The sequence below is a fragment of the Falco cherrug genome, chromosome 12, assembly GCF_023634085.1.
Source record: "Falco cherrug isolate bFalChe1 chromosome 12, bFalChe1.pri, whole genome shotgun sequence".
Lineage (NCBI taxonomy): Eukaryota > Metazoa > Chordata > Aves > Falconiformes > Falconidae > Falco > Falco cherrug.
The window spans coordinates 25,863,299-25,885,290 of NC_073708.1; positions in this window are offsets into that span (position 1 = coordinate 25,863,299).

A 21,992-nucleotide genomic window follows, 5' to 3' on the forward strand; every position below is an offset into this window, starting at 1 on the left:
AATAGGGAGCCCATGTATCCAGTTGCAGAGCATAGCACTCTTTGGGGTGCAGCGAGGCAGCTGGTTGCCCGTGTACCCTGCAAAGCAGAGGTTTGTGATGGTTTGGGGCCTCGTAGATCCTGTGTTCAGTGGACACTATGGGAGGAGGGCTCAGTTTCCTATAGTTTGAGCAATCTCAGGAGTGTTGCGCTGGGAGCTGGAGATCTCGGCGGGCATGGAGGGTGAGATGTAACCTTGAGTGTTAATATGGGGTTAAAATCCTGATTATTTTTAACTCAAGAGGAGAAATCTCACTTGGCTTTTCCTTTATCCTCAGTAAACTCAGCCTGATGTCTATTAAATGCCTATTATGTAATTACAGTATATATTGCCTACTTAAATGCCTTCTGTCATCTGATTTACATGATTGGGCTATTCATCCTTCCCTTTTCCACCTGTTTCTTTGCGCTCCAGAGCACCAATAAATAGCCTGTGAGCTTCACCAGAGGAATGACTGCAGCCCATAACAAAACAGCTCCACGTCTGCCAGTGGCAAGCGGTTTTAAGGTGCTTAGTGGCTTGCAGTGAAACCTGGGCTAGGGGAGCCCAGCTCCTCCTGAAGCCAAAGTTCAAGGTACTGGAAAACTTTGCTAAGGTGTGTTGACAAAGGAATCCTGTCCCTGCACCTTGGCTGTGACTCAGGAGGCACTGAAGTCCAATGGGCAATGGTTTAGTCTCTTGCACAAAGAAGCAAGTTGGCTGGAAAGCTCCTTTTACAGTTCAAACGGATGTTTCCCCAGGCTTGTAAAATACACAGTTTAAGTAGTAGCTATATTTCTAAGGCTGGTCCCACACCTGCAACAACCTTGTAAACGGCACTGGAATATGTGGCTTTAAGACGCCTTGTAAAAAGTAAGATCAACACAAGATTTACACAGTTTTATGGAATTGTTTTATAAGCTATTTTGACAATGAATCCTGCTATCAAAATCACCTCTGGTGTTAATCATGGAGGAAGCATTTAGTAGGAGCTGACAAAGATTAATTTAAACACCTTTCCTAGCTAGCTGTGGGACTGAGCTGTGTATCTCTTGAAACCTGGGGCATCATTCATGCAGCGGAGCATAGAGTCCCTGGGGTAGTGGGCTAGGTCTTCATACCCTGGGGGTGTGGATGTGTTTTGGGATGTTTTACTGTGCTCAGAGAGAGATGAGGACTGGGTAAGGAATACAGGAGGTAAAACTGGAGCTCAGCCTCAGCCTCCTGGCCCCCCCTGCCCAGGGATGGGTCTCCATGCAGGCAAGGGAGCAGGAGGCGATACTTCATAGCAAGCCAAGACCAAGCAACATGTTATTGGGGTAGGTGGGGATCAGTGTCGGTGCATCAGCTTACTTCAGGAGTGTTTCCCTTATAGGTGTACGCTGGCATGCCGGCTCCTGCATATTTGTATCCTACTTGCTGCAGGAGGCAGTGGCCACAGCAGAGGTCCAAGAGATGGCTATTTTCCTGAAGCATGACAGCGAAACCAGTGAAGCCATGGGGAGCAGATCTGCCTCACCAGTGGCTGCAGAGCTAGGAAAGTGCACAGGGGTCTCCTGGTGTCCAGCCCCCCCCTCCTGCCTCAGCTGGTGATGTTGACTGTCTTAAAATCATGCCTCAGTCTGATGTTTAGGAGGGTCCGGTCCTGGCATCAGTGGAAGCTTTTCTGTGTGGTGTAGTGACTGAAAGTCTCTGGGAGGGCTGGGAGTATTTCAAACCTCACCTTAGTGCTGGGCTTTGGTGTGCTGGGTCTCACTGTCACGGGTCTGAGCAGAGGAAAGTTGCTTACCAGAGTCCTGCCGTACATTTTGAAATGAGAGAAAACAAAGGGGAGAGTCAGGGAACGGGGATAAATGAGACTTATTTCAAGCTGTTTCAGTGGCTGGGAGTGGGCAATGGGTCCCACCCCCAGCACAAGGGTATGGCAGACCTACTGTGTTTCACCCTTTCTGGGTGATTGCTGGGGGCTGCATGGGAGAAGGAAAGCCAGGGGTTACTAGCTGAGAGGACGGCAGTAGTACTGGCATTGGGAAGCAGTGGAGGTGGCCCCTTCCCAGTGAGGTGGGAAGCTCTGCCTGTCCCATGCACAGCAGCATCTCAGATCTATGCTAGTAAAGTGTCCCCAAGAGCCCCAGGCAGAGGATGCAGCCCTGACTGGTCACTCTTTTATGGAGGAACATGCAATGCGGTTTTCATTGCACAACTGCCACAAGCCACAGCCTAACCAGTCACTGCCGATGAGTTAGAGCATCGTCCCCGCTGCTCTGGGCAGCCCCTTCGCTTCCTTCTTCCAAGAGTCTCTTCTCTCAGTTCACTTGGAAACTTTGGTGCTGAGCCTAACCTTACCCACATTACACAGAGAGCTGAGGCTCCCTGCTGCTAATGTGCTCTCGGTGCTCGCCTTCCACGTCAGCCCTCGAAGAGCAGAAGTCAGGATCGGACTGGCACTTGCTTCATGCTCCCAGGATGTTCCCAGCTTTCTCTGTAACTTCACGTGTGGGTGCAAAAGCAGCTGTGCTGGGTCACACGCAGGCCTGCCTAGTGCCGTATGCAGGGCTCCTGCAGTAGCAATGGGCAGATGCCTTGGAAGAAGCAACAGCAAGGCAAGGACATGGTATTTCCCCCAAGCTCTTCCCCAGAACAACTGCAGTGCAGGGGGTTTCCAGATACTGCTGTGGTTTGTCTGTTAGTCTCCCTTAACGCAGCTCTGTTTTCCTGATGTTTTTCCAATCTTTCCTTTGACCTTGGTGGACTTTCTACATCTCCAGCATCCTTCAGCAAGGGCTTCCTCAGTTCCTCTGCTGCTCAGGAGAAACCTCCTCCACCTCCACCTGCTTGAACATGGCTCCCAAAAGCTTCACCTGGTGGCTCTGGGTCCTGTGCTGGAAGAGGGTGAGCCGCTGCTCCTTTTCTGGTTTCTCCTGGTGATGCAGAATTTTGTAGCTCTTTGCCACCCCCTTCCAAACTGTTTCTTATACGCTTACAAGTCCCAACTAAATGTGCAGGGACGTAATAAGTCTATATTTCCAATTTCTTCATGCTCTGAAGGCACTCACAGAGAATGGCTGGAAGCTGCACTAGGTGCACAGTACTTTGGCATCCTCTGCTGCTTGGCCCGATGTAGCGGGTCATTGCAGTCAGTCAGTTCTTGGCCCTCTGCACACAAGGCAAGTTTCGTGCACAAAACAAGTCCTTTGCAGTATATGATACGGCCACGAGATGTCTCTTTGAGCCGTATGTGGCTCCAGTCTGGTAAACAGGAGACCACGCTGGACCACAAGCTGTGCAGAAGCTTCTGGGGTCGCCAGCTGGCACCGTCCCTGGTAACCCCCCCGCTGCTGCAGTTAACAGGATCGGAGAGCAAAGCCGTATGTGTAGGCAGGGGTGATACCTTTTATCAGACCTGCACGTATAGGTGGGAGAGGAAAAAAACCCCCAAACCCAACACAGGTAAGCTTTCAAACACACAAGATCTTTTTCACTTCAAAAGTAAGAACGGCCATCCTCAAACTAAACCTTAGCTGAGGACAATTACTCTGAGTCTAATTGGATTTTGTTAGTTATTCGGATTTGTGGGAAGAAGAGTCTGACTGATACCTGTGGAGTAAAGGTAATGGCATTAGCAAGGAGAGAAGTGGAAAGATTGTTGGCCAAAGAGAGAGAGAAGGAGAGGAGAGAAGAGAGGCTGATGGTTACTGGCTGTGAGATAATGAAGGCTTTACTGCTGATGATTTTAGGGAAATATATGTGCCGTAAAAACTACCAAGTCCATGATGAGTTCTAATATGCCTCAGATCTGGGAATTTAAACTTACCTTTTAATGGTTTCTTGTAGGTTTCCCATGAAGCTCTGGACCAGAAAGCCAGAAATAGCATGATTATTTTGTGAAAAATGTTCTCCAGTTGGCAGCAGGGTGGTTCAGCTGGATGGGAATACCTAACGTTTGAACACTAATTTCCAGTAGATTACCTCTAGCACCACAAATTACCAGCAACTTCCCAGCACAGAGCTGACCCCCACCAAAAACTTACCTTTTTCCCTGAACACCCTCCAATGACCGTTTTCCAGCCAAGAAAGTGCCGATGGCCATGCCAGGAATAAGTACTGGTTGACCAGTCTTTAGCTGGTTACCATCCCGACTCGGGGCCACAACCATTTCTGCAAATAAGTGGCAAAATGTTTGTTTGATCTGGTAGCTGGAGCCCTTTGTCGGGAGCTCACAATGTGTGAAAAAAAAAAAGAGAAGAAAAGCTCTGGCTGTAATGCAGCGGGGATGAATGCTTGCCTTGCCTGCCCGATCCGAGCAGATTACAGTTCACCTGCTGTGAACTAATCTCTTGGGGAGAGGGTCAGTTGTTCGGATAGTGTTGCTAATGGAAGGCAAAACCTTTCTCCACGTTCCCTCCAGTGCTCCCTCCTTCAGCGCTCGGTCTGTTTAGGAGATGAGTCAGTCCTGGGTTATTCATCAACTTAGGAGCTATCCACCCAAGTTCACAAGTACCTCTAAAGCGCTTTACAATTACAGGAAATTATACTTAGGAGCTAATGTTAAAACACAGCTATCAGCTCACTTCTCCAGTACGAGAGGCAGAGTGTCAGATTCGTGGCCTGCATTATGCCATTGTGTTGGAGAAAATACGTGGGAGGAATTCATTCTCTACTACAACTCTCGTCTTTGTGGACCAGAGCCCTGCTAGCGCCGGGGGGAGACATTTTCCCAGGAGAGGCTGGCGAGGAGGTGAGGCAGCGCCATGGGGAGCCTTTCTGATGGCGGCAGTAGGTCCTTGGCTTGCTGCAGGAGACCACGTCAGAGCAGCGCTGTGGGCAGGGGTCCTGGCAGCCCACCTGGCTCACCAGGGTGCGGTGTGGCATTTCTCATTCCCAAGGCTCAGCCCCACATCAGCAGAGAGGATGGTGACAGTCCCCCTCTGCACCTGCTGTACTTTCACTGCCTTTTCACTGTCCCTCATCTTCAGCCCTGGGGCTCTTCAACCCAGAGGATTTCATGGGCCAGGTGCCTTTTGCTTGTTTTATCCACAGTCCTGCTAATGTAGGATTGATGAATATGCAGGATTCAACCCCAAAAGTCCCTGTGCCAGGGCAGGAGGCTCTCTCCATGCCTCATCAGTCCCTCTGATGCATCTCAAAGTCATGGTCTGGACTCTTCTTGAGGGTCAGATCCTCAGCTCCACCTTCCCTTTGATTTAGGGTAGATTCAGCAGCAGGATATGCTCCTTAGGTTTGTTGCTATTTAGGAATTGTTCTCAGCGGATCACCAGTCTGCACGTGGGGAAGTAGCCTTTGGTTGGTTTCTTGGTTTTGTATCATTTGCAATGGGGGCTTTGGAGCAGTCAGTGAGTGCACACGTGAATGTCAATGACTCACGTTTTTGTCTCTGAGACAGACCCTCTATTTAGACAGTGATTTTTAACCACACTTTGACCCACATAGTCCAAAGCAAACGGTAATTGAAAGTCTTCTGTATGGTCTTTGTAACTGCTTAGTAGATGGTTTGTACTACCAAATGTTAGTAAGAGATGTTTGGAAAAGGAGTATTGGTTCCATGATGACTTGCAAGTTGTAGCGAAAATGGCAAAAATGGGGAAAAGCAAACTATTTAATACTGTTACTTTCAGTCCTTTATTGTTTTGCTGCTGGACTCTGCAATGCCAGCGTTACTCACCAAGGGCCCTGAGGAGGGTGATTTGCCAGTATCAGGCCCACCCACCTTCAGCTGCCCAGCTCTGAATGTTCAAGATGTCCACCTTATGCCAGGGTCCACCCATAGAAGCCCCACAGACAAAAGCAGGCTCAAAAATCACATCTCTGGATGCTTCTGCCATGTTCCTGTGTACGCTGACCTACAGGGATACACAGAGATATGTGGACCTCTTTTTGTTAAATAAGATACTGGTTATAGAACAACGAAGCTTTTCCTCTTCCCCAGCCGAACCAGCCCATCAGTGGGATTTTGATCATGATGTTATTGTCTTTTCTTCCCAAGTGACGCTTTTTTCATTCAAACCCCTTTTATAGGAAAATTTATAACCACGGGTAATGATAAATCCTTTCGGGATGTATAAAAGATGCATATTTTACTCTGGCGTGGCCATTGAGGGATATCTGTATTTTACTGGCTGCTGTTTAACCCAGCTTTCTCCTTGGGACACCCAGCTGCAGTGGAACATCGATATTTTGCCATCTGAAGCCACTGGCCTTGTGATTAAGAGGAGGTTTTTCAGTGCTTGCAAAATGATCATCAATTTTATCTCCTGCAATTTCTCTGTCCTTAACTTTACAACGTTTCCATAGTTTGTCTTTGACTTAGTAGCTTAAATTTGTCTGTAAATCTGTTCTCCTGGGAGTGTGAGAAAACATATTCTCTAAATCATTCTTATGTGGAGAGATACTTGCAATATTTTTTATTAATATTATTCATTACTTTTATGACAGTGCAAGTCATGGCTGAGGTACTGAACAATCGCACAGAGATCTGAAAAGAAAGAAAAAAAAGAGATAAACAGATAGTGGTGGAGTCGTTGTCAGGTTTTTGTATAGGAAACAGGGAAAATAAGGCTCAAGCACCCCAGGTCCTGCAGTGCCTGTGATAGAGCTGGAAATCTGGAATTAAACCTGTATCTTCTTTACCAGGCCAGTGCTTTTAATGTCAGCATGCTATTTTTCCCTTCAATGTGACTATATTTTTGCTTTTCACTTACGTGAAATCCCCTTTTTTACCCATCAGAATACTTGCTTTTCTTCGGGTTGTTGCAGGGACATGAGGATGCTAAAATACCAGAACAAGCAGCAAGTGCTTGTGCTCTCTCTCTCTGCCTGTACTGGGTGTTAGGGAAAAGACAGTAGTAATTCCAATGGTGTAATGTTATTTTTGTGTTTCGTGTACTACTGTCCCTGGAGTCATGCACACAAATGTCTAAAGCTGTTTGCTGTGGTGGGTGCTCTTTTATGGTTTAGTAACTTTTATGTTTATGAAGAGCTAATAATGATGAGATCCCCATCCCGTGGAAGCTGGACAAGACTAATCCTGACAGCCCTGAACCCAGCAGAAGTCTTTGCACTGGCCTCAGTGAGGCTTGGTGCCAAACCATGAGAGCACAATGTTAAAATTAAGGGCTGGTGGCCTAGTAAACAATAATTACTGCTGGGATATGACAATATAAACCCTAAAAGACCACTAAAAGCTGTCCTTAGCAACGAAACTCCTTTCATTTCTTTAATTGTCTCTAGATGGCACTATGGCAGTAGAAGTTTTACAAGGAGCAATTGGAAGGGAAGGAGGCAGGAGCCAGGGGGCTGCCTGCTCCTGCCCTCTGCCACGATGTTCCTGGGCTGGAGGGGCAAGAGACGGTATCATTTTTTTGAGTGCTCCGCAAGGCATCAATCAAACCAAGTCAACTTATTCTTTCTCAGGGTTTGAGGGTTTTATGATCTGGAGGAGGTTACTTACTTCCAGCATCTTTATGTGCTTCCTAGGTGAGAGTAGGACAGAGGTGAGTGTTTCACCTTCATCATCCTTTACAAATTTTCCATAAACTATACTCCATAAGGAAGGATTCATTTTTTTAAAAATATTTTCCATCTTATATCAGGATTTCAGGTGTTATTTTTACTGCTAGTATCAGGTGCTTCTCTGTGACTTTCCCACTTAAACCGTCAAGAGCATGGAGATACTACTGAAGCTTGAATTTCCTGCATTAGAAATTGGCTTAATGAGAATCCTGGTGGGAGAAAATACTCTTCTTCAAGACAAAAAAACTCAGTGGCAAATCATGCTAATGAGGTATTTAAAAACCTTAGAAGGACAATACTTAAAGGAATAACAATAAGAGGATGACAGTGGAACAGAGAGTGTACAAATAGCAGGGTGGTATTGCATTTTCAGTTTACATATTGTTTTATGTAATTGCAGCATTTTTATTGCATCTATCAGAAAATCACTTGTGCCCCTGCCAGAGCAATTCTAATGCTCTGTGAGTTCAAGCTAGTCTTATTGTCTTGCTTTTCAAATGCTGTTTGATTTTTCAGTAGTTAGACTCAAGGGATGTTTTCTCCCCAGAGCAATGAATTGGTTTTACTTCTTTCCTAATACTGAAAAAAAAAAAAAAAAAGAAGAAAAAAAAAAAGAAAAAGGAAGCAGTCTTACTTCACAGCTGCTAACTTTGGTGCTGGGTGAGGCAAGAAGCTGAAGCACAGCCCTGCCTTTGGGCGGATGAGCAGACTAGACTTATCACAGCGCATTTGTTGCCTTGGGCCCTTTCGCTGCAGAGGAAGAAATGGCATCATGGGCTTAGCAGCTGCAGGGCTGCCGCTGCAGCAGCAGAGCAGGGTTTATTGTCAGTGATGAGCTTTGGGATGCCGAACTCTTCCCAAGGTGCTGTCACAGCCCTTTTTTAGGAACCTAATTGAGGTGTGGCCGTCAATGTCCACGGGTGGGTACTTCCAGATAGTGGGTGAAAGCAGCCAAATTCAGTGTTTTAAGGTAGAAATGGCTTATCCTCCTTCCTAAGCTGAGATCCTCCCAAATGATTTCAATGCTTCCCTTCCCTTGCTTTTCGGTGGGAGCTATGGACCTGGATCTATCTGAGGAGGTAAGCCTTGGTCAGAGGAAGGCTGTGTCCATAAATCTAATTTCAGCTGAGCCATCAGTCTGTCTGAAGAAGTCAACAACTAAATACTGAAGATGGCACAAACCCCATGACTAGTGGAGCAAAGAAGCAGGAATATTTCTTTATAGGGAACGTTAATGGAAGATAGGAACTTGCTTAACTTCCAGGACTTTTCACAAACTTCTTGATTTTACATTTTAAAAGCATTTTATTTCCATACCGAAACAAGTGGAATATGCAGCTTCCCCTTCCAGATATGTTACTTGGATTTCCTGAGGAGACTGTGGTTCTCCATCCCCTCTCTCAGCGGTGTTGCACTTGCAGCATTCGATTGCCCCTTCAGGGCAGTGATGCTCCTGCTGCAATGGGGACAGCCTGAAACTAGACGTTTTTTCTTGGCAGAAAATGCTTACTAGGAGCCATCATCTGGCTCCTGGGCATCGCAAGTGCCCAACGCAAAGCAAGAGGGCAGCTGAACAAAAGGTTGCAGCGTGGCTTCGCTCTCAGGTCATCTGCAGCAATGCCACCCAACAGTGCAGTGAGGATCACTGGTCTTTAGCTAAACTCTGGGGAGCTGGGACTACGCCGTCTTTTCAGCAAAATGGGAGGAGAGGCAACCCATGTATCATGCAAAAACTAATTGTGCCTTTCTGACCGCTGGCCTTTGGAAAATGCCTGCTTGGTGTGAGTGTGCAGCAGATTCAGGCAGCCGGTGCAATGGAGCCGTTGTTGTTGTTATTATTATTATTAGATAACTGCGGTGCTATAAAACAATCTGTTCTTTAGTTCTGCTGAGCAGCCACTGTTAGGGATGTAAGCAGAATGTTATGGCGATCAATACATTAGGGGGCCTTTCCATTAAGTGATGAGTGAAACCAAAGGAGAAAATTATGCTTTGTACTAAAAATCCATTTAGACATTAGATCACAGTATCGAAAGCATAAAGGAAGGGTTATTTTAGCTTTCAGCTGGCCAGAAAATGCCAGTTGGAAGACGACAGGAGGCTCCCTTTCACAATGGAAGAGCCCTTTCTTCCCTGGATGAAGGGAGCATTTCTGGCTGTGGCCTCCTGCTGCTTGTGTGTGTTTCATTCTTCTTACTCTGGACTGAAACGCTCCTGTCAAAAGGTGGAAAACACATCTAATTGCACATGACATAAATAAGCCTTGCTGTATATCAGCACAGTATTTATCTGGAATAATTTCGGAGTGATTATTTTGTTGCTTTTGCTGTAACCTAAAGCAATTTCCTTGCAACAGCCAAGTACAAAGCGCACCATTTATAGGGAAAATTAATATCATACCAATCACTGATAGCCAAAAGGATAAATAATGTGTCACATGCCATGGTACAGATCACATCTGGGTCTGACCTGCTCCAGCCCTGGTGCTAGACCTGAGCATATGCAAGTGCAGATGCTGAAATACGCTGTCTGCCTGCCGCTGCAGCTTGCACTGTTGTAGCCCAAGTGAAAAACAGGAGATGCAGAGGTTAAAGGCTACCTGCTGGGCCGCGTGCTGGGGATTCAGCCTTATTACCTGGGCTGGGGATCCATGGGCTTTGCTGCCCCTGTCAGCTCCTGCTGCTCACTTTGTGCCTCTAGGTTCCAAATTACCTGGCAGCCCCCGAGGGCAATGCCCCTCCTGCTCCTGTGCCACAGCCCCCACTCAGCAGCAGTTCGTGACATACCTTTGACCAACACATTCTTACAGAGCAGCGTTTAGGCTGCCCTTTGGAATTAGGCTTGAGGAACACTGCAGTTTTGGGGTGGAGAATCATCAGTTTTCTATTATTTTTGTAAAGGACAATGGGTGTTTGGGATAGCTCTTCTCACAGTTTTTGGCTCTGAATTTAGGGTGAGTTCCTCTCCAAGCCACCCACCTACGCAAATCTCTGATGCCAGAATGTATTTGTGTGATGATATTTAGCCTACAGGGGCAGAGCTGCACAGTGTAACCCTTAATCTAGAAGCAGGGTGATTTACCTGAGGACTAAATACATTTCTTTTGGAGTTGCAATACCTGACAGCAATTATGGACCCAGGGTCAGACTTCCAAGCAAATGCTTTCAGTGTTATGGAAATATTTCCCAGTATGTTTTAGAAACTGTGCCATTCTTGAAGGCTGTGTTGGTTGTGTGAGGTTTTCTTCACTTGCTCATCTCGGAGTGCTGGATGCCTAGCTCATGAGTCTGCCCTTAAAAATCTGAGAGCCGATCAGTGCCAGCCTGAGGATTTCAACAGGGGCTGAGATGACTCACGTCAGAGTCTTCTCTGAAGCTCTTGGACACTAACGTTTTTCCTAACATAAGGATATTATCTGTTAAGTATTCATTACGTACTGGCACCATGGGTTCTTGGTTTAAACCGTAACCATTTATAGTCAGCGTATTGCACTGTCTGCTTTGGTGTCCCCAGCGTCCTTCCAGTGAAGGAAGGGCCCATCTGTTCCTCTCTGGGGAGCTGGTCCTCAGGGTAGGAGCAAAACAGCAGGTCCCCATACACCTGGTCTCATGTGCCTGAGGTACCTCCAGCCCCTTGAACTCAGCAGGAGGCACCCACCAGGACCACTGGTCCTCACCCCCACCACACTGCTCCAAGTTTGCTGTCCATCATGTCAAAAGCTCATCCAGTTTCACACACCCGTGAGAGTGCTCCTTCTCCACGGCAGCGTGGCTAGGACTAATTGGGTAATGATGTTCCTGGAGTGTGTTTCCCTTCCCCCAGAACAGCTATACAATCATTGCTTTTCATTGCCACAGCCTGGAACCACCACCACATCGCTCCACTGACTGTGGTTTTGGCAGTTGAGAGATTTTTCATTTGTTTTTAAACATAGCACCTCCTTTTTTTTTTTTTTTCTCCCCCTCCCCCCTTCCATTGCGGTGTTCTAGTTGCCAGCATCAATGAGTTAATTCAAAGGCAGCCATTTAATTCAGAGAGCTGGTTGCAAGACGGAGATTTCAGTTGTCATTCATGGAAGGGGAAGGATTCCCGTGGCAGTGAAACAGAAAAACTTGGGGTCTGGCAGACTGACGACGTAGCTTCAGACAGGAATCTGTTTGTTTGTTTGTTTGTTTGTTTTTAATAAAATCCCTTCCCTCCTCCTTGCATATATCAGTAAGACAATAATCAGGGTTTGCAGCAACACAATTCCAGTGGGTTTTTTGGTCAGGATTTTGGGTGCAGCTGCTGTGTCACAGAGCATCTGTGTGACCTGCTGCTTGACAACAGCCTGAACAAGTTGGGCATCGTCTGTGTTTTGTAAGATTTCCGGACCTCTAAGCTGGTCTGTATGATTTTTGCACTCTCAGCCTGTCCCAGTTGGCATCAGAAAGCTTTCCCAGGGGCAGCAGGTAGCATGAAACATAGTTGAGCTGTGTCTGGTCGTGCTTCAACTCTACCTACCCCACAAAAAGTCTAGCCCACACTGGCTTTGCAAAAGACCCAGCTTTTTAAAGGAATCTTTTACTAATGAGTTCATTCACCTCAAGAGAAACTACTCCGTGGAGCTGGGCACTAGCTTTCATCTGTGCTTTGAGCCCACCAGCAAAGCACACAATCACTCCCAAAGCAAACACATTCCAGTGTGGCTACCAGCAGATGAAATAGCAGACTGTTGGCATGGATGAGGTTATTGCTTGAGAAAAAATTGCAGGATTGGACCCCTAAGGAGTGAAAGCCAAGGAGAAGACGGAGCTGACAGGATGTTATGTGTACTCTGCAATTCCACTGTGTCCACTACCCGCTACATGGCCTGCTAACATCTCGCCCTTGCTTTTTTATGAAACAATCCGTATGTTTTCAGCTCAGAAATAGATTTCTTTTGAAGTTTAAAAGTAGTTATGTCATAGCTGGAACAGCTGTTCAACAACCACCCAAGCAAGAGGCGGTTCGCTGTGCTGCCTTTTCAGTCCTGAGCTGGCTTTGTGCATCTGTGTGTCCCAGCACAGAGGAGGAGCATGAGGAAGAATGACTGGCTAGAATGGTACGTCAGAGGATGCCTGTGGGCAGGTTTAAGCTCCACAACATGTCATTGCCCGAAAGCTGGTGCGCAGTGGCCATTGCCTGCCCGTGTTGCCCTGTGGTCAGCGGAGACAGAGGAGATGTGGGGTTTCTGCTACCACTTTGAGACCTCTTTTAAGGTGGGAGGAACTGGCACGTTTGATCACTCCATGGATTTCAGAACATTGTTTCAACACAAGCGTGCCAGCATCAAAGCTCTGCACCCGTGCATTCAGGGAATTTAGGATGAGGTTTCTGCAATTTCCCCACCACTGCTGGCCCAGGGCTCTTGCCTTGCTGGTGTTAGCCATGGCGTGGGTGAGCAATGCTATTGAGGACAGCAGGAGAGCATGGCCATCCTCACACAGCTCCCCAGAAAGCTCAGTACCAATGCACAGAGACCTCAGGGCAGAACCGGACATGGACAGAGATCTCCTGCAGCTTGTGGATGCTCATCGCAGCTCACCACCCACTGGTACCACCCCAGGCTTCATTTCCTGATGAGAGGCTGGTACCTGGGCTGCCTTTGCACAAGTCAGTCTTTTAGGTACCTGTAGCACATGTTAGCAGCACCCAGTGTAATGCTCTAAGTGTGACTTCAGGCTACTGTCATGGAGGAAATCATGGGTAAAGGACAATGCAATTTATCGAAGGGAAGCTGGAGATGGCGCCTCATTTCTCCTAGTAAAGAGAACAGAGGGCTGCAGGCATCTCCATCTTCAGACTCTGGGTCTTACTCATGAACCCTGTTGTTCAAAACAAACCACAAGCCGATGACCTCTGGCATGTGGTGTCCGTGCCACAAGATGTGAATAACGACATAAATACATTCCTGTCAGCCTGCTTACGGCCATTTCTCATATCTTGGAATAGCACAGAAGACCACACTGAATATGGAGTTTCCATGATTAACCAATGGTTTCCAGTGCTGTGATTGTGGTTTAACCAAAGATTATTACCTTGTGCAGCCCAGCACTTCAGCATCATCATCATCAAATTATCACATTGCAATGACATTTTGCTCTGCAAGCAACTGCATTCAGGGCAGCGCCTGCCGAGAGGGAGGACCGAGTTGAGGTCTTTCTTCAGCAGGCTGAAGTATGGGAGGATTACAATAAGTTTGATTTAGGTAAAGGCTATCCATTAGCAATTATTCTTAAAAACAGGCCTCGTAATCTCAGAAGGAAGGCATACTTAAAAGGCCCTAGTTATAGAGGTCTGTACAAAAGCTAAGAAAAGTCCAATTCCTGGCCTCAAACCCAGGGTGAAGAGGGGGACGGTGCTTTGAGGAGAGAGGGAGGTGCAAGTCATTAACAAAACTATAACACCAACATTGTAAGCAACATTTTTGTCTAGAGTAGAAATGTTGATTTTTCCGTTCATTGACATCTAAGCATTTCTACTGTTTAGCAATGACAGATGTAACATTATTATTTTGGCACTTAAAAAGAAAAAAAATAATTGAAAATTCGGTTGTTTCATGTAAGGCTATTTATTTTGTACAAGGCCAGACTATGTTGCTTTTTTTCATTCTGAACTTATAGCATGAAAGTGCATTGTAAAAAGAAGTCATTCCAAGCCCAAGTTAAAAATGACACATTTCTGCCTCATAACGAACCAGTTTGAGTTTCTCTGAGCTAGATATATATTTAATAAAAGTTCCAGCCAAAGTTAAGGGTATTCACTGCATGTCTCATCATCACTCAGTCTTGAAACTCTGACTGAAATACGCAATGCAGGTGACAATGGCGGGCTCTAATTCTAGCAAACAGTAAGTTTTGGCATGGTCAAGCTCTGGGCAGAGCCTGCAGTGCAAGTGTTTTAGGTGGAGGTTACAGCTCATTTTGCACCTTGTTCAATTCCTAGGTTACCTGACAAGTTCTGACATAGCACATCCCTGCCATCAGAGCTATTTTGTGTGGTCACAGCCAACAGTGGAGCTGCACAAACATTGAATATGAGTCAGGCATTGTTGAGTTTTCAGTTTGGATTTGTTTGGTGGTTGTTTTTGTTTGGTTTTTTTTTTGTTTTGTTTTTGTTTTTTTAAATGATGTTGAAGTTGGTCACCCTTCATAGGAGACAAACTGAAATGCCTTTGCAAACATTGAGCATATAACTTCATTCTCAGTGCAGAAGCTGGCTGGGACAAAGCAGCATCATCTGTTAAAATAGCTGGCAGGCAGTCATGTAAGGCAGCAATATTTCTGTAAGGGAAGAGACAGCCTGGGCAGCACCGGTGTCGGCGGTAAGCTGGGGGGACAGCTCTCGGACAGTTCGTGGTACATGAGCTGAATCCCACCTTGCATGTTTTTGAAGAGAGAAAAGTGAGGCAGCAGTGGCCTACGTGCATTAACTTTATGCTTGTCAAAGAATTTTACCTCGTGTGGTTGGAGAAACCCATAATCCTGCAACGCTTATGTGAATGTTGTGCCAGGAACCTGGTTGAACCATTGAACCACTTGACTGGCATTACACAGAAAGAGCACTCCAGAGCTGAACTGTCAGGTCAGCCTTGTCTAAGAGAAGATTTTTAGGACGTTTATTTTTTGTTCTAATCCTCTAGGTTATTACTAAGTTTACTCTTTTGGGCAAATGTCACATATTCTGCTTTTATGGAAACAGCTTCTTTAAACACTAAATGAAAATGATGCCCTTTGGTGCTTTTAATTCACTGTCTTTGCAGTAATTCATGCCAAAAGAAGGAGGCAAGGGAGCCCTTATAAAGCTCTATTAATTGAAATAAATGAGCCATGCTTCTGAGAACAGTGTACCATAGAGGAAGGGCTGCCTTTTGAATCCTGCTCCCATAGCTGTCCCTTGGGATTTCAGGAATGCCATAAAATCCACTGTCCACCTCATTTTCCCACCTTATTAAGATGGGGTTGGGGCTGTTCTTTACCTCACACCTCCGGGTGTTGTGAAGTCTAGCTCAGTGCTTCAGAAGTTCTTGGAGGAACTGGAGTTTTATTTTGAAAACTATAGCAAGTGCTAGCCTTTCCCAAAAAGTGGCATTTATGAGCATACTGTCATTAGTCCCTTAGTTTTTTCTTTTTCATTTTGAGTGTGGAAAAATGTGTTGAAAATCATTTCACTGGGGCCTCTGGGGGAAATCAGGCTTCTTGCAGAGTGGGAGCCCTAGGAAACGGTGGGGTGGTGAGGTCAGCTCCACGAACCCTCCGGGCAGCGATGGAAAGCACCCCACTGGCTTTAGGCTGGACTCAAACACTTGACTTTTTCCCAACTTTTTCATCTGTGTGTTCAGGCTCAGAGAAAGGGGAAGGTGAGAAAGGCACACAGAGAAGTATGTGTCTGCTCCCTTCCTCCTCTCCTTCTCCCCAAAGTCCATTTCCATGCATCCAACTTTTTCCCCAGATATGGTATCATCTGCTTCTGTGACTAATCTCTGGGCAGGAGAGAAAAATTATTTTGAGCGTTTAAGAGAAACACAAGCCAGCACATTTATGAGTGTTTTTCTCCTCTTCCCTGCCTCTGAATGACTAGAGTTTTATTATCCCTCTTGACCGCATGCTGAGATAGGTACTTTCCTTTCAAGCGGAGCCTGCTGCTGGCAGCAGGCTAGAGAGGCTGGTATATGCTTTTGTCTTCATGTCTGAGTCTTCCATTAACACCAACACTTTAGCCTTTTCCCCCCCCTCCCTTTATGTTAATACTTTTGGATAAAGATGGCCCAGGAAGGCTGAGGTTTCAAGGCAAGTTAAGGTATTATGAAGAGAAACCGGTCAGGTGTCAGAATTTTACTTTCTCTGCGTGCATCGTGATCTCACTTTACATGTCTTTTTACAGTGTTGCTCAGCCACAGAGAAAGACCCATGTGTTGGGGAACCAAGCCTTATCTCTAGCCCCAGGCTCTGCACCAAGAGTGCCTCCACCTGCCCTCCCTCATGGGCTCAGCGGTGGCAGGTCAGGCTCAATGCACATCACCATGAACAGGGTCAAGAAAAGCTGTTTGGCTCTTCATGAAGTGCTTGAGTTTCTCTTGGAGGAAAAGGCAGCAGCAGGATAAAGTCATTGTGTGGGTTGGATCCTGCCCTCAGGGCCACGCTTGGCCCATGAGCAGCCAGGGAACACAACCAGCATTGTCCATCGTACACATGGACATGGGCACAGGGAACACAGCCAGCATTGTCCATCGTACACGTGGGCATGGACACAGGGAACACCACCAGTATTGTCCATCGTACACGTGGACACGGACACGGGGAACACAACCAGCACTGTCCATCGTACAACCACACAACCACCAATATTGTGTTTGCAACGCACACGTTATCTGAACCAATGTGTCTTCAGAAGGATCCTTCTGGTTAAGAGATGACATCACAGACTCTGTGTCCAGTTTTGGTCTGGACTGTTGCTACGAGAAAAATAATTTTTGGCAAATTCCTCAAAGCGCTTGCTTCCTACAGTTTGGATGAAGACAGTTTGTTCAAGAAAGATGGGTAGGTGTGAGTTTCTGTCACTTCCCCTTTTGAGAGTTATGGTTGCCAGTGCAAAATAGAAGATAATGCTCCCATTACAAATGAGGTGAATGCTCAGGCTGACTTGAGTGGGTGGGAAGGACTTCACACAGGATGAAGCTGGGGACAAACCTACCCTTGCCAAGACAAACAGCTGCAGAGATCTCTGGAAAGAAAAAGGGCCCTACTGCACGTGCTGTTCAAATAATTTGGTCACATAGAGCTAGTTGGGGCTGTGTAGCCATCACGTTATAATTAAAACCAGTGGCTTTCATATGAAGAAAGAAAAGGTGCATCATAAGTCATGCAAGAGAACTGGAGAACTGATATCGTTAGGACAACAAACTGATATTCCTTAGGACAATATAGATACAGGACCTGTGCAAATCAAAGCAGAAAGCTCCCACTTTCCTTCCTACATCTGTTTTTCATTTGCTTTGCCTCTATCTGCCTGTTGTTGATGTTTTCTCACATTATCTTAGTCCCTTTGTTCGAACTGCATTTCATTCCAAGAAGGCAGGGAGCTCCAGGTGTGAATGAGGGCTGTGAGCATGAACTCACTGCCGCAGTTATTATTGTTATCATTCCTCTGAAAATCAGCTCGGTGGAGGTTTGGCTCCGTGTAATTTGTTCTGCCATTTTAAGCGTGCCCTTGTTAAATGTGGAAAATGGAATTAAATGCAGTGCTTCGGATGATGGCTTGCACCCAAAGGTCCAACCTAGCCTAAGGAAGGGCGGGCACGCTGTGGAGCAACGTGTTTGAGATTGCAGGACTAGGAGCTGCTGCTCACACGAGTCAGGTGTTCAGGACTGCATGCAAAGCCCAGGGCAGTCAGTGGGAGGCATTTGAGTGGATGTTGGCTCAGGCTCTCACCAAAGTGGCACACGCAGTGCCAGTTACCAGGTGTTACACCTATGGAGAGGGCAGGGCAATTTGTTAGGTATACAGGCTGTTGCGTCGGCAGAGGTTAACTCAAAAATGTACCTGTTGGAATTCTGAGTCCTGACTCATTTTTTTTTAACAACTGCAAAAGTATTGTGGCAATGCCAGGACCCTGGCCCTGAGGTCTGTCCCACCATCCCGGAGTCCTAGCACTTGAACCTCACTCAGCAGTGCTCTTGAGACATTGCTGTGCTGACACAAAGAGCATCCTTAGGTGTGTGAGATGGCAGGGGCTGGTGTAGGTGTAGCACACGTGGCTGCCAGGCACCTTTTCATCCCAGCCTGCGCCTGTTTCCACTGCTGTTACTATCTGCCCTTCCAAAACCCAGTACCTGAAACTCACTTGCTAAATGTACAGGGAGATGGTAAAAAATTCTTCTTTGCACTGGGAGAAACCATATGTTAAAAGAACTAATACAGAATTGGTAACGCTTAATAAAGTTTCAGTGTTTTATATTTTAAGACACCAGTGAAATTAAGTAATCATATTCCCACCATCCAGCTCCTCAGCAATCTAAACACGTGCTATTTTTTCCATTACTATTGTTTCCATTACTGGCAGTAGACTTGTGGGTGTCTGGTTATTTTTGTCTTCAGACAGCCCTTGTGATGTTTGGAGTTCCTCTGGCTCCACCTGGACATCCAAACGGGCCCTGAACTTTTATTATATTTCTCAGTGGTATCCTCTGCTCCGGCTGAGCCCCTGGAGATGCTGTGGAGCTCCTTTGTGTGGCTGTGTCAGACGGGCATGTCTTTGGAATGAGTCTGGAGCGCGGGCTGCCATAGCGTTAACTTGCCTTGAAACCTCAGCTGGTACCAGCTTCTCCCCAGCTTGATTTTGATGTGGTCAGTCCCTCCACAAATGCAGGTGCAGTAGCAACAGCTCTGCCCTGATTCAGTGGTGATTAAGTGCGCAGGCAACGATGTGTTTTCCTTCAGATGTGCTGCCTCAAATACATTTTCCTGTAAGTCATACTGTAGCCGCATTTCTAGAATGATGATGGTTATGTGATCACAGTGTGCTGGAACTGCCCCATGGCTAGCAATTTTTGAAACTGCTCACGTGGGGCTGGAGGTCTCGAGTATAATAATTTCTAGGAGTTTTGTGAGACCAGGCAGCAGGCAACAGATAACAGGGAAGCTCTATTAGCACCTCTGCTCAGGGAGAGGTAGCAAGTTCAATCACTGATAAATACTGGCAAATCTGCAGTGAGGTGAAGGGGAGAGACATGCTAAAAAACCCCAAAGCCTTCATTAGGTTTGTTGCTCACAGCACAACATGCTTAAAAAAATTTAAAAGTTATTAAATGAGACTTGCCAAAACAGGAAGACACACAGGCATTCTGTGCTTGAGTTCTCTCCTAGAAAATGACACCCTTCCCGAAAAAGGTCTCCTGAGTATATTTCCCCCATTTAAATGCTCATCAGGAAGAGAGGACGAACAACACCCTGCATTTTAATTTAAGCTCAAACTGGTTAAAATAAAAATAAATGAATAAATAAATGAACAAACTGATATGGCAGCAGACTGCCTGTGGGTACTTCTGCACTCAGCTGCTCTGCAGAAGCCATCCATCCTTAGCCTGGACCAAGGATGCTTGCAGGGCAGCAGTGCAAACCCCTGCTCAGGGACATCTGCCTGCGGTCCACAGGCCCTGGGGGGCACCCCCGGCCTAATTCTACAGTTTGCAATAGACTGAGAAAAGGTGTTATGTACATTACAAGTACAGCCAGAGGTCTGCACTCTCAGTGGAATAATATTTCCTTTAGCTAAATACTCCTTCCAAACTGCTCAGCGTGGGGAGCACTTGTGGGTGGCACTCAGGCGGTTTTGGGAACTGGAAAGCACTGATCCAAAAAGGAGATAGGCTGCTGGACGGCAGCACAGATACTAAACTATTCCATGAGAAACTTGATCTTCTGCCCTGAACTTTTCTCATCACAGCTTCGCCTCTTTCTGGTGCAAATCTATAAACAGGAAAATCTCAAGTTAGAGTAAGAAGCTGCAATTAGAGCCTAGGAGTACAGGGAGAGGTCAAGGGAAAGAGAAGCTTAAGCAAATGGCACCACTGAGCCAGTATCTGGCTCTGCTGGCTGAAGGTTTATGTTGTTTTCAGACCGGTGGCTGAACAGGACCCTTCAGAGCAAAAGGACTTGGCAGACTGGGACCGGCCAGGTCGGGGCAGGGAGCACGGGGGTAGGGTTAAGATCGTGGCTGGAACACATGGACTCTCCAGGCTGGCTGTGAGTCCAGAGATAGAGATGGCAAGCAGCTTTCACTGTCTGGTTGGTATTTCAATAGATGGGGTCTTTTTAAAGTATGTTTTTAAAGCGGTTCCCCTCTGTTTTGCAACAGCAATTCCTTCCTGTGGCATGCTTAGCTCAGTTCAAACCAGCTCAAGTGTTTATACCTCCCACTGCATTTCCTCTGCTGGGTATTTCTCAAACATTTTCACTGGTGGCATCCTCTCAAAATAGCGTGTTAAAGTCCACATGATTTAGCACATAATTAAGAAGCAAATGATGCTGTGATCAGCAAGAAGTCTGCAATGTCAGCTACAAGGCAGGGCTTGGATGCAAGAAAGAGGAATATGCCAAGAAAAATGAGTAGATCTCTGTCTCTGTATCTTGGTGTGGAGAGGTAGCTTCTGCTCCATCCCCAGTGGAGACAGTTCCAGGGTGGTTTTATCTGCTAGCAGCAGCAACAAGGACACCAGCTGTTTGCACTGGAGAAAAGCACTTCCCACAAGCAGAGGAGTGGACGCAGGTGCTTCTTCTGGGCTTTTCCACACACCCTGGCCGGTTTGTGCAGGAGGGCTGGCTTCCCGGCTCTGCGGCCCCTTGCCCCAGGTGAGAGCCGATTCTGTGCTCCCAGGGGCAGCGCTTGCGGTCTAACAGCAGTGACAGTAACTAATGCTGCTGGTGCAGCTCCACAGCTTGCAGTGCTGTTTTACTGCTGTAAATATCCAGGCAAAGGGATTTAGTAGTGAGGGAAGGGACTCATTAAAAGGGAAGAGCTCGGTTCTGCTTTCCCTCCGGCTGATACAATTCCGTTGACTCTGCAGAAAACAGCGTCATCTTGCACAGACTGTCAGGGTATTTTCATGCCTGTTCCTTGCTGTTGGGGGAGGGGAGGTGAATCCACTTGTGGCGCCATGTGGGATACTGCCGTTAAGTCTTGCTGCATTGGCAAAGCCACTGTCTCGGCCCTGCAGAGCACTTTCTGGCTGTCCACGGGCTCATCCCACCTGTGGCCCTATGTGTCCCCATGTCTGGCCCGAAGGCTGCGGGACTCACCGTGTGCTACGCTGGGCACCGTGCAAATGAGCAGATATTAAGAATGAAACACCCCAAACCTCTCCCTCTGCTTTAGTCTCATCCATGTAACAAGACTTTTCCCCCCAGAATTCAGGTCAGTGTTCTTTAAGATCCCCGTTTGTGCATTTCCCAGCCCCTCCGCACCCCAGAAGGACCTCTGTGGGTTTTTTGGTGCTTTCCCACTGAGCCTTTGAAACAGCAGCAGCAAGCGCAGTGCCCAGGTCCTGTACCTGCCCTTCGGAGCCTTTCCAAGCCCCACGCAAAACATGCCACGAGGTTAACCCAGTGGCTTCTCTTGAGTGACACGGCTTGGGGGCTGAGGCTGCTCCAGACACCAGGGCAGCAACTTGTCACCAGTAAAAAGGTGCATAGATTCTTCACATCTCCGCAGGAATGGACCTGACAAAACCACATCATTCTACGAGAAACCTTCCCCAGAGTGTGATTTCCTCCATCCCATGTTGGTCTTGGGCAAAAGAGAAGCAGGGTGCATAAGCTCTACAAATGGAATGTTCCCTTTTTTGCAGTGATTCCCCAGCTTTAAGTGCAAAGGAAAGGACCTAGACAGACAAGATTCTTGTGCTATGGATTTATAATAACACTTT